The sequence below is a fragment of the Sapajus apella genome, unplaced genomic scaffold (genome assembly GCF_009761245.1).
Source record: "Sapajus apella isolate SASKATOON/1434 unplaced genomic scaffold, GSC_monkey_1.0 scaffold56, whole genome shotgun sequence".
NCBI classification, from domain to species: Eukaryota; Metazoa; Chordata; class Mammalia; order Primates; family Cebidae; genus Sapajus; species Sapajus apella.
In genome coordinates this window covers 8,668,900-8,682,858 of record NW_022436996.1, presented here as the reverse complement: position 1 = coordinate 8,682,858, position 13,959 = coordinate 8,668,900, and the positions used below count along the sequence as shown (strand labels likewise).

General features: G+C 38.3%; 1 non-coding gene across 1 annotated transcript; it reads right to left on the bottom strand.

The window, feature by feature from the left end:
* Positions 1-12,589: 12,589 nt before the first annotated feature.
* Positions 12,590-12,661, bottom strand: TRNAC-GCA. Its single transcript has one exon. It is a non-coding gene; the product is annotated as a tRNA-Cys (tRNA).
* Between the last annotated feature and the right edge of the window lie 1,298 nt (positions 12,662-13,959).

The following is a 13,959-nucleotide window of genomic DNA, read 5'->3' as shown; positions in this document are numbered from 1 at the left end:
GATATTTTATTTTACTCATAGCTATTGTAAATGAGATTATTTTCTTAATTTCTTTTTCAGATTGTTCACTGTTGGCATATAGAAATGCTACTAATTTTTGTATGTTGATTTTGTACCCTGCAACTTTACTGAATTTATCTATTCTAATAGGTTTTTGGTGGAATCTTTAGGATTTTTGAAGTATAAGATCATATAATCTGCAAATAAGGATAATTTGACTTCTTCCTTTCCAATTCGGATGCCCTTTGTTTCTTTCTCTTGTGTGACTACTCTAGCTAAGACTTCCAGTACTATGTTGAATAACAGCAGTGAAAGTGGGCATCCTTATCTTGTACCAGATCTTAGAGGAAAGGCTTTCAGATTTCCTCATTCAGCATTATAATAGCTATGGGCCTGTTGCATATGGCTTTTATGATGTTGAGGTATGTTTCTTTTATATGTTTCTCAGTTTTTTGAGAGACTTTTATCATGAAGAGATGTTGAATTTTATCAAATGCTTTTTCAGCATCAATTGAAATGATCATATGTTTTTTGTCCTTCACTCTTGATATGATGTATCACATTGATTGATTTGCAATATATTGAACCATCCTTGCATCTGTGAGATGAATCTCACTTGGTCATAATGAATTATTTATTTATTTATTTATTTGAGATGGAGGTCACTCTGTCACCCAGGCAGGATGCAGTGTGGTGATCACCACTCACTGCAAACTAGACCTCCCAGGCTCAAGTGATTCCCCAGCCTCAGCATCCCAAGTAGTTGGGACTACAGGCACGTGCTGCCAATGCCCAGCTAATTTTTGTATTCTTTTAGAGATGGGGTTTCACCATGTTGCCCAGGCTGGTCTCAAACTCCTGAGCTCAAAGTGATCCACTGGCCTTGGTCTCCCAAAATGCTGGGATTACAGGCGTGAGTCACCATGCCCCGCCTGAATGATCTTTTTAATATGTTGTTGAATTTGAATTGCAGTATTTCCTTGAGAATTTTTAAATCAATGTTCATCAGAGATATCAGCCTGTGGTTTACTTTTTTTTTTTTTTTTTAATGTGTCTTTGATTTTGGCACAAGGGTAATACTGACCTCATAGAATTAGTTTGGAAGTATTCCCTCCTCTATTTTTTTTGGAATAGCTTGAGTAAGATTCATATTAATTCTTCTTTAAATGTTTGGTAAAATTTAGCAATGAAGCCATCAGGTCCTGAGATTTTCCTTCCTGGAAGATTTTATTACAACTCCAATCTCGTTACTTACTATTGATCTGTTCAGGTTTCGGATTTCTTCTTGGTTCAATCTCGGTATGTTGTATGTGTCTAGAAATTTATTCATTTCTTCTAGGTTTTCCAGTTTATTGGCATATAGTTGTTCATAGTAGCCTTTATGCCCCTTTGGATTTCTGCACTATCAACTGCAATGTCTCCTTTTTCATCTTTGAGTTTATTTATTGGATCTTCTCTATTATTTTTCTTAGTCTGGCTAAAGGTTTGTCAATTTTATGTTTTTTTTTTTAAAACCAACTTTTTGTTTCATTAATCTTTTGTATTATTTTTCATTTCAATTTCATTTCTTTCTGCTCTAGTCTCTATTATTTCTTTCCTTTGACTAATTTTGGTTTTGGTTTGCCCTTGTCTTTCTAATTGCTTAAGGTGCAGCATCAGGTTGTTTATTTGAAGTTTTTCTGCTTTATTGATGTAAACACTTATTGCCATAAACTTTCCTTTTAGTACTATTTTCACTATATCCCTCAAGTTTTTGGTATGTTGTGTTTCCATTATCATTTGTTTCAAGTAATTTTTAAATTATTTCTTAATTTCTTCATTGACCCACTGGTCATTCAGGAAGATGTTGTTTAATTTTCATGTGTTTGTATAGTTTCTAAAATCCTCTTTTTGTTGATTTCTACCTTTATTCCATTGTGGTCAAAGAAGATACTTAATATAATTTTTAAATGTTTGAAATTTTAAGACTTGTTTTTTGGCTTAACATATGGTTTATCCTTGAAAATGATCCATGTGCTGAGGAGAACGTGTATTCTACAGCGATTGAATGAAATGTTCTGTAAATACCTATTAGGTTCATTTGGTCTATAGTGCAGATTAAGTCTGAAGTTTCTTTCTTTTTTTTTTTTTAAAGATGGGGTTCCACCATGATGGCCAGGCTAGTCTTGAACTCGTGATCTCAGGTGATCCACCCACCTCTGCTTCCCAAAGTGCTAGGATTACAGGCGTGAGCCACCACACCTGGCCTGAAGTTTCTTTATTAATTTTTGGTCTGGAAGATCTGTCCAATGCTGAAAGTAGGGTGTTGAAGTCTCCAGTTATTATTGTATCGAGATCTCTCTCTTTAGCTCTAACAATATTTAATATTTGCTTTATATATCTGGGTGCTCCAGTGTTGGGTGCACATATGCTTCAGATTTTGCTTCATGCATTTTGGTGCTGTTAGTAGATACATATGCATTTAAATGCTTTATTTATTCCAGATAGATTGATCATTTTATTTTTATAAAATGTCACTCTTTATCTCTAGCAATAGGTTTGGTTAAAAGTATTTTGGGCTAAGTGTGGTCGTTCATGCCTGTAATCCTAGCACTGCTGGAGGCTAAGGCAGGCTGATCATTTGAGCCTGGAAGTTGAAGACCAGCCTGGACAACATGACAAAACCCCATCTCTACAAAAAATACAAAAATTGGCTAGGGTGACTGCACACCTGTAGTTCCAGCTACTTGAGAAGCTGAAGTGGGAGGATCACTTGAGCCTGAGAAGTTGAGGCTGTGGTGAGCTGTGATCACACCACTGTACTCCACAGTCTGGGTGACAGAGTGACACCCTGTCTCAAAATAATAACAATAATAAAGTCTCTTTTGTTGTATATTAGTATAGCTACTCCAGCTTTCTTGTGATTACATTATATGTGATATGTTTTCCATCATTTTACTTTCAATCTATTTGTATCTTTCAATCTAAAGAGTGACTCTGTAGACAGCATACAGTTACACATTATTTATTTTATCCAGTGTGACAATCTCTTCCTTTTGATTGGATTGTTTAGTGCATTCACATTTAATGCTATTATTGATATAGCTGGGTTTAGGTCAGACATCTTTGTATTTTCTTTGTGTCTCACGTCTTTTTGTTCTCTATTCATTCTTCAATGCTTTCTTTTGCATGAAGTGAAAACTTTCTATTGTAGCATTTTACTTTTCTTACCCATTTTTGTATTCTTAAGGGTTTTTTTGTGGTTGCTGTAAAGGTTGCCATGCACATCTTCACTCATCAGAATCAGCTTCAGATTTATACTAGCTTAATTCCAGTGAGACATAGGAACATTAATTATAAATAGCTCTATTCCATTTTCCCCTTTTTGCGGTATTATTGCTAAATGCAATAAATCTACTAATGTTACAAACTTGACAATACATTGTTATAATTATTAATTTGCCACCTATATGCCTTTCTTTAGTCCAATACAGCTCTGCTATTATGGCAAATATGCTACATTTCTATGTAAGATTGGCCCAACAATACATTATATACATATTATTGTACACAGTTACTTTTCAAATCAGTTAAGAGAAGAAAGGAGAAATATTTATTTAGACTGTCTTTTACAATTACATAATTACCTTTCCTAGTGTTCTTTGTTTTTCCTTGTGGATATAAATTATCATTTGGGGTCACATGCTTTCAGCCTGAAGAAATTCCTTTCAGTTTCTTGTAAGGTGAATCCGCTATTAACAAATATTCTCAGTTTTTGTTTACCTGGAAATGCCTTTATTTCATCTTCATATTTGAAAGATAGCTTTGCTATCTTTTGTGTTTTTGTTTTTGTTTTTTTTTCTTTGAGCAGTTTTAGTAAGTTACTCAACTGCCTCTGGCCTCCATTGTTTCTAAAATCAAATGTGAATCTTATAAGGATTACCTTTTAAGGATTGAGTTGTTTATCGCTGCTGCGTTGAACATTCTCTCTGGGTCTTTTGGCTTTCAGCATGTTTACCATAATATATCTGATCTTAGATCTTTTTACCATTTATGGTACTTGAAGTTTATTGAACTTGCTGGATATGTAGGTTAGTGTTTTCAATAAATTTGGGACATTTCCAGCCATTATTTATTTAAGAGAATTTTTTTTGCTCTTTTCTCTCTCTCTTCTTCTTCTGGTACACTTATTGTATGTATGTTGGTAAACATTATGGTGTTCCAAATTTCTCTGATTCTCTGTTCATTTTTATTCATTGTTTTTTCTCTGTTCTTTAGATTGTGTATTTGCAATCTATCTTCTATAAACTGAATGTTTGTATCTCCCCAAATTCATATGTTAAAGTTTATTTTTCAATGTGATGGTATTTGGAGTTAGGGGCTTTTGGAAGATGATTAGATCCTGAAGGTGGAGCCCTCATAATGGCGTTCATGCTCTTCAAAAAAGAGGCAACAGGCCGGGCGCAGTGGCTCAAGCCTGTAATCCCAGCACTTTGGGAGGCCGAGGCGGGTGGATCACGAGGTCAAGAGATTGAGACCATCCTGGTCAACATGGTGAAACCCCGTCTCTACTAAAAATACAAAAAATTAGCTGGGCATGGTGGTGCGTGCCTGTAATCCCAGCTACTCAGGAGGCTGAGGCAGGAGAATTGCCTGAACCCAGGAGGCGGAGGTTGCGGTGAGCCGAGATCGCGCCATTGCACTCCAGCCTGGGTAACAAGAGTGAAACTCCGTCTCAAAAAAAAAAAAAAAAAAAAAAGAGGCAACAGTAGTTCCCTCCCTACTTCTACCATGTGAGGCCACAATGAGAAGATGGCCATCTATGAACTAGGAGGTAGGCACTCAGAAGACATTGAATCTGTCAGAACCTTGATCTTGGACTTCCTGCCTTCAGAAGTGTGAGAAATAAATTTCTGTTTTTTATAAGCTACCCAGTCTATGGTAGTCTGCTTTAGCAGCCCAAAGGGACCAAGACATTATCTATCTTCAAATTTGGTAATTCTTTCTTCTTCCAGTTAAAATCTACTATTGAGCCCATGTGGCGAATTTCTCATTTCAGTGATTATGTTTTGAACTCCATAATATCCATTTAGCTCTTTCTTGTACTTTCTATCAATATCCTCTATTTGTTGTAATATTGTCACCATACCTTCATTTACTTCTTTAATCATGGTTTCTTTTTATTTTTTGAACAAATTTATAATGGCTACTTTGAGTTCTTCTTCTATTAAATCCAGCATCTGGACTATCTCATAGGCATTCCGTTGCCTGCTTTTAATATCAGTGTACAAGTGATACTTTCCTGTCTCTTTGCATGTCTTATACTTTTTTGTTGGACACTGGACATTTTAGAGAATATATTGTAGCTACTCTGGGTGCTGTTCCCCCTTTCAGAGCTTGTTATTGTTGCTTGCTTGTTTATTTGGTTAGTTACCAGCTAGATTATTTTAGTAAACTCTATTTTCCCACTGCAGTGTTAATCCTCTGGCGTGTTTCAGGATGATGCTGCTTTGGGATTTTTCATGGTCACCTTGGAATGACAGCGCTTTTGGTAGTTCTCTTCACTAGATACCCAGAAACCTCACTGAGGTGTCAGGTACCTGTTATTTTACGCAATTTTTTTCTCCCATTCTTTGGCACTCTTGTGTCTTTATCAGGGCATCTAGACTACTTTATATTTGGTGTTCTCCAGGTCCTAGAAGAGTGCTATCAATATGTAGATATACTGTGGTGTCCTATGGGATGATGGCTAAGTTCCCCCCTCTCATGTGAAGGAGGTGATTTTAATCTACAGATAATTGCATTATATCTGTAGATTTTGGGGGGTAGTATTAACATCTTAACAATATTAAATCTTCCAATCTATAAACATGGGATGTGTGTTTCCCTTTACTTACATCATCTTTAACTATTTTCAGCAATGATTTATAGTTGTTTTGGAAGTTTTGGGATATTAAAAAAAATGAATGGCCTGCTGCAAGCACATTACTTGTGAGTTAGCCCTGCTCTGTAAGGAGCAGTACAAAAAACAAAAAACAAAAAAACAAACAAACAAAAAACCAAAAACCAACAAACAACAACAACAAAAAACCACAAATGTATTCTCTTCCATTGGTCTATATGTCTATCTTTTTGCCATTACCCCAGTTAGGATTATTGTAACTTTGAAGCAAGTTTTGTCATGAAATATGGAGTCTTCCAGCTTTGTTCTTTTTCAAGATCATTTTAGCTATTTGGGGTCCCTTGAGATTTCATAGGAACTTTAGGAGACATTTTTCTCTTTCTGAAAAACAAAAGCTTTTGGGGTTTTGATGAGATTTTTTTGGTGATTTTAATCTACAGATAATTGCATTATATCAGTAGATTTTTGGGGGTAGCATTAACATCTTAACAATATTAAGTCTTCCCATCTATAAACATGGGATGAGTGTTTCCATTTACTTACATCATCTTTAACTACTTTCAGCAATGTTTTGTAGTTCTTTTTTTTAATATCCCAAAACTTCCAAAGCCATGTCTTTTGCCACTTTGGTTAATTCCTATTTTATTCTTTTTGAAACTATTATAAATGGAATTGTTTTCATAATTTCCTTTCCAGATTGCTCATTGTTAGTGTATAGAAATGCAAGTGATTATTGTGTGTTGGCTTTGTATCCTGCTACTTTGTTGAATTCATTTATTCTAACAGTTTTTTTGTGTAATCTTTAGGGTTTTCTACCTATAAATCATACCCTCTTTAAGAAGAGATAATTTTATTTCTTCCTTTCCAACTTTTATGACTTTTATTCCTTTTCCAGGCCTAATTGCTCTGGCTAGAACTTCCAGGACTATGTTGAATAGAAGTGGTGAAAGTGAGCATTCTTGTCTTATACCTGATAAAGCTTTCAGTCTTTCAACATTGAATACAATAGTGGGTTTTTCACATATGGCTCTTATTGTGCTGAAATAGTTTCCTTCTATTCCTACTTTGTTTTGTGTTTTTTAAATCATAAAAAAAGCTGAATTTTGTCAAATGCTTTTTCTGTGTTAATCAAGATGATCACATGGGTTTTTCCTTCATTCTGTTAATGTGATATATTACATTGATTGATTTTCATATATTGAACCATCCTTGCATTCCAAAAATAAATCCCCCTTTGTCATGATGTATATTCCTTTTAATATGCCACTGAATTTAATTTGTGAGTATTTTGTTGAGAATACTTGCATTAATGTTCATAAGGGATATTGTACTGTCAATTTCTTTTCTCATAGTGTCTTTGTCTGGCTTTCCTAACAAGGGCAATCCTGCCTCATAGAATGAGTTAGGAAATGTTCTCATTTCTTCAACTTTTTGGAAAAATTTGAGGATGATTGGTTCATCTTTAAGTTCTTGGCAGAATTAATCCATTAAACCAGAAGATTTGGGGCTTTTCTTTGTCAGGAGATTTTAACTTACAGATTCAATATCCTTACTTATTGTTCTATACAGATTTTCTATTTCTTTGTGATTTTTGTCTTGGTAGGTTTTGTGTTTCTGTGCATTGATTTTCACTCATTTGATAAGGAGGGAACCTCCATCATACCAAACAATTCTTACTCCATGGCCAGAGGTCTAACATGAAGGTTGTGCTACATTCTATGTATTTCAAACAAGCATTCAAAATATGTAAAATAGCCATTAGATGAGTTTGGGGGTCCACTGGGCCAATGAGGCATATAAAATACAATTCTCATTAGTTCTATAAGGCTCTGTTCTGACAGGTGGACTGCTGTGGCTTTCCACAAGGGGCTAGAAATTATTGTGAATTCAGATGTAGTATCCAAAATAATCCTAAAATCTGTGAGTATTTTCCTTTCCATACTGAACAGTTTTCCAAGTAAATGGCTGCAGGTGCTTTGGGGGATGCTAAAAGTAAGATTTATATAACATATTTATAATATTATGAAAAGGTGCTTGCTACAGCCTAAGAATAGCCTCACAAACCCTTTTTTCCATTAACCAAAAACCTTACAGAGAAGACAGTGACTTTTCTAATTCATTCTATTGGTTTACACAGAAAGAGAGAGGCCAGAAATCTGATTGGTAAGAAATTCTTGCCCTATTGCCAGCATCCTAAGTTCCTGGGTTCCCTTTCTCAACGTGGCTTTGATGGCCTTGCTTGCTGCACCATAGCTATGCCAGTTTAGCTACATTACGAAAGAACCTCAGGAAAAAGCCTCTCAATTTTGCAAGATGCCACCCAACTGGCTGCATAGAGAAACCAAATTAACACTTTCCATTCCAGTTGGAGCAAAATATGTGTGACAAAACATAGGCACTAGCCACCCTCTGCAGTGCCCAAATCAACCTGGCAAGGCTCAAACTTGCCCCTGTTGATCCAAGTTGTCTTTGATCCACTCAAAGTGGAGTGGAATGATATCTGACTAGGAGTTTCAACATGTGGTCTCTGGGCAAGATGGAACACCAGACAGTCACTCTGAGTGAAAGAAAAGATAGAAAAGGGAAAGGCAAGACAGAGGGAGAGAGAGAGGAAAGGGAAAGGAAGAAAATGCTGCTTGCAGTGAGGAAGGGGAGATGAGGAGCTCAGGGAGGATAGAGAAAGACCCTCTCATCACAGCTCTACTGAATCACAAGTTCAGGAAGATGCTTACTAGTTGTGAAGGGATCTTTTCCAGCATTTCCATCAGCTCTTAAGTTTCCCCCTTTGGGGAGAAAAGACTTCCCCCTATCATGATCCTGCACCCCTTGCTCAATCCTGTCACCCACAGCTGTCAGCAAAGAGTGCAAGGTGAATTAATCCAAAGAGAATAGCAATTAGCATCCTGTAGAACCAAATCCATTTTTTTTTTTTTGAGACAGGGTCTCACTCTGTCACCCAGGATGGAGTGCAAGTGGTACAATTATGTCTCACTGAAGTCTCAACTTCTTGTATATTTCACCACTTTGAGATTAACCAATCACTTTTGACTCCAATTTTCAGAAATCAGTTGAACAATTAGAATGTATCCCAGCTCCTGCAACAAGAACACTGAATCCAGAAACTCAGCAAGTTAACTCATAACAATAAATTCATCCTGATTAAAATGATCATCTTCTTTTTGTTGGTTAGGGGTTCTCGAAATCCTTTTCCACATACATTTCTCATATTTTAAGCCTGTTGCTTATTTGATGTGGAAGCCTTAACTTTCTAGATATGCCTTCCTAAGTGAACCACCCCTACAGCATGTTGGAGTCTTATTCTAGTTGCGTCTCCCAATGTCTGGTGTGGTGGAGTAAGGGAATTGGCTTACTCTTGCAAGGTGGCTCCCTTAAGCAAGGCAGAAACACTTTCATCAGACAAGGAGAAGGGAATGTTGCCAGGGGAATCTCAATAGGTCTGCAGTTGAAGGTACATTGAATCTTCAAAATCTTTGATATAGCCCTTTTGAAAATCTTGGATCTCACTCGTTTCTGATCAGTATCCTACCTTTCACACATGAGACATAAGGAAACTATTAATTTAACTGATGTTGCAATTCAGCAATCCACAGGGTCAAATACGGCTTTTGGGTTGGGGCTTTTTCAGTCATTGAGTGGCAAGAGATAAGGCTCTCTACACTTGGCCTTGCCTAGAGTAGGGTATTTAGACATTTGAACTTCATTTTATTTCTTTAAGTTCTAGTGCTTAGTCCATTTTATGCTGCCATAACAGAGTACCACAGACTGTAATTTATAAAGAACATAAATTTATTTCTGAGAGTTCTGGAGGCTAGGAAGTCCAAAATCAAACTGCTGGCATCTGGTGAGGGCCTTCTTGCTGCATCCTCACATGGCAAAAGTGGAAGAGACCAAATTCACTCCAGCAAACTTTTTCCCCCCATCTTTGGAGACAGGAATCTCACTCTGTTGCCTAGCCTTGACTTCCTAGGCTCAAGTGATCCTCCCACCTTGGCCTCCCAAAGTGCTGGGATTATAAGCATGAGCCACTGCACCTCACCAATGCAATCTTTTTTAAAATAGCAGCATTACCTAAAATGCAAGAAAATAAATAAATGGGGGGGAAAAAAAAGAAAGAAGAAAAGAAAAAGAAAAAGAAAAAAGAAAAGAAAAAAAAATAGCAGCATTAATCCATTTATGAGGGCAGAGGCCTCATGACCTAGACACCTCCCATTAGACCCCAATCTCCCACACTGTTGCATTGGGGATTAAGTTTTCAGTACATGAATTTTGGGAGACACATGCAGACCATTGCAAATACCAACAGATTTAGCCACCCCACTCCACAGTGCTTCATGCTGTTCTACAGTAACTCAGTACACCAAAACCAAAGTGCCCACATGGGCACTTCATTCCAAGTGACTCGAGTGATACTCAAATCATCTATTTTGTTATTGTATATCAATGACTGCCAGGTTCTAATTCCTGAATAACTAGCCAGATGCTTACTGCTGTCAGTCCCAATCAAAGCAGGTATCCACTGCCATATTCCTCTTACTTCCTTCACCCCACTCCATGTACTAGTTTTCATACTTCTCAGCATTTCTATCTCAAAAATAGAAACTGGCAACGGCCACTTGAATCAAATAAGGCAATTATTGGCAGGACGTCAGAAAAAAACCTCATGGCACTAAAGGAAACCTAGAGATCCACATTCAGAAAATGGCTAGGAGTAAAAGGCAGCCAAGTGGTCAGAATAATTTAACCCCACACAACGTCCTGGTTAGGGAGCTGATAATGCCCCCACTGAGAGCTGGCTGCAGCCACCAGCCCCGCTGCCAATGCCAGACCTCTGCCTTCCCTGGAGTGCATTCCAAACTCTTCCTGCTTCCATGTACCTCATTCCACATTCCAAGTATCACATGTATATGTGACTGGCCAAGCTTAGGGCACTTCTAGGGCCAATGGTAAAAAAATCTGGTATTTTTGGCTTTTGTAGTGTAGTTAGGTCTTGGTTTCCACTCAGAGTCACATATAGATTTGGATTTCCCCCAAACATAGAAAAGAATTTCAAATGTTGGGGGTGTAAAAAAGACAACTGCAAATACCTTCCACAAGCAACATAAGTGGGACTGAATCTATGCCAGAATAAAAAATTGTGGAAATTGCTTGGGGCTGCCAGAGCCTGCGGTGGTTTTCTGGCAAAGGCCTCATCTGCTACTTGTCTCTCTCCTTGCAGGAAGATGTAATCTAGCTAGAATGCTAACTCCAAGCCTGAGTAAGACTGACAGCAGGTTCACACAGAGGAATAGTATTCAGCAATGATAAGAAATGAACTACCAAGCCACAAAAAAAACATAGAAAGACCTTAAATGCTTATTGTAAAGTTAAATGCTTATTGTTTTGTTATCCAAAAAGGCCACATAGTGTATGATTCCAACTCTAAATACTCTGGAAAAGGCAAAACAAGGGAGATAGTGAAAAGGTCAGTGGTTGCCAGGGTTTTGTGGGGAGGGAGGGAGGGATGAACAGGCAGGGCATGGGGGTGTTTCAGGGCAGGGAAGCACTTTTGTATGATACTGTAACAGAAGACACAAGGCGTTATGCATTTGTCAAAACTCATAAAACTGTGCAATTCAAAGAGTGAACTGTGATGTAAAACTATAGATGTCAGGTAATGATAATGTATCAGTATTCATTCCTTAATTTTAACACATGTACCACACTAAGCCAAGATGTTAATGATGAGGAAATGGTGGGAGGCAACTGTCTGTACTTCATGCTTTTCACGCTTTCTGTAACATTTTCTGTAAACATAAAATGAGTCTGAAAAATAAAATCTTAATTAAAAAAAATGACAGCAGGCTGGGGCTACTTGGGTTATGAATCAAAGACCAAATGATCTGTGTTCAAATGATTGACCTATGAGCCATTGCTGTTCTCTCAAGCACCTTTTCACCCCGTAGTGATATCCAGAGCTCTCACAGAGTAAGCCATCGATGTTTCGTGGTCTTCATGAAACCTAGGAGGTCTCCATGGCAGATAGACACCTTTCCTACCAGTCTCCTTCCCACCCTCTTCCTCCTCTGCCCACCTGGCAGCCGTCTGTGCCTGTGGCCTTCAGTCCCCTGCAGAGGACATTGGCTTTGATAATCAGGCCAGTTTGAGCAAAATGTTCTTCAGAACCTTCTAGAATACTTTCCCCCCAAATGTCCGTGTCAGAATCATCTATTGTGTCCTGGGTAGGAGGAGGCAGGGGGAAGAGTGGAGGTACGCGTTGTTTTTAAAACTAAATATCCAGTGCTTTCCTCAGAACTACACATTGGAGCCCTGGGCTGAGGTCCAGGAACTCTGTGCAGGAGCAGTGCCCAGGCTGTTCTTGTGCCATCAGGCTTCATTCAGCCTGCTCCCCCGACTTCCTGCCTATGTTTCTCCTTTGGAAAAATAAATAGTAAATGAGAGCTCCCAAAGTACAAATGGCCACCCTGGGTCATGATGGAAGCCTCCCACAGCCACTTTCTGAGCCAGATGACCTTTGAAAAAAAAGGAGCTTTCTTCACTCCTTTTCTTTCCACCTTCCCTACCAGTCCATGAGCCCCCGAATGAAATTAGCCACCTGAAAAACTCACCTAATCTGCGGGCAGAAGGTGACTTGAGTGGACTCAGAATGGTAGAGTTCATAGGGTATCCAGAAGCAGAAAGAAAATCAGAAGGGGGCACCCGGATTTGAACCGGGGACCTCTTGATCTGCAGTCAAATGCTCTACCCCTGAGCTATACCCCCATAGCTTACCCACTTTCACAGCTGGTATTATTTCACCGTGTTGCAATGCTCGGGTGTCCTACAGTGCAAGGTGATCGTCGTTCACTCCCACTGAGCCCGCAAGAATCTGCTGGCTGCATCCCTCACACCCACGCCCTCTGATCTCATTACTCCTCAGGGCTGTTTCCTCCCTGTGGGACGATTCCTCAGCAGGCTCTTGCAGTCACTGCCTTTTCTTTCTTCTGTGTGAAATCGGTTATCGCTAACCCATCTGCTTCTTGTCCTGTGGGTTTATACCTTTTTAAACATTGCTTTCTTTTAATTAGAAATATATTCTTATTTTAAAAAGTGGTATAGTTAAGTAAAATCACTCACATAAACAAAATAAAATAGAGTAAAATAAAATAGATATAACACTTCTGTATTTTAGTAGGAAACAAGTTTTAGAAAAAAACTCTAACCATATCTCAAATTCCACAGCCTCAAATCGAACACATGCACTGTTATACATGGTTTTTGTTTGTTTGTTTTGTTTCGTTTTCTTTGAGACAGAGTCTCGCTCTGTCGCGCCTCCCAAGTAGCTTGGACTACAGGTGCATGCCACCACGCCCAGCTAATTTTTGAATTTTTAGTAGAGACGGGGTTTCCCGATGTTGTCCAGGTTGGTCTCAATATCTTGACATCGTGATCTGCCCGCCTTGGCCTCCCAAAGTGTTGGGATTACAGGCGTGAGCCACTGCACCCGGCCTGTTATACATAGTTTTAAAAAATTAATATTCTCAGATTAAATCCAGAATGGTCACAATTACTAAGAATTGTTTTGCTTTTATTTTTTCATTTTTAATTGCATTTTTATTCTTTTATTTTTATTTACTTCCTTTACTTGTAACATTTCCCTCCTCAAGAAGGATTGTTCAAAATGTATAGTTTTCTTGTTTTTAAATTATGTAATTTTGGCTGGGCGCGGTGGCTTATGCCTGTAATTCCAGCACTTTGGGAGGCCGAGGCGGGAGGATCACCTGAGATCAGCCATTCGAGACCAGCCTGGCCAACATGATGAAACCATGTCTCTGCTAAAAACACAAAAAATTAGTCGAGAGTGGTGGCCGGCGCCTGTAATCCCAGCTCTTGGGAGGAGAATCCCAGCTCTGAGGCAGGAGAATCGCTTGAACCTGGAAGCAGACGTTGCAGTGAGCTGAGATCGCGCCACTGCACTCCAGCCTGGGCGACAGATCGAAACTCCGTCTCAAAAGAAAGAAGGAAAAGAAAAGAAAAGAAAGAAAGAAAGAAAGAAAGAAAGAAAGAAAGAAAGAAAGAAA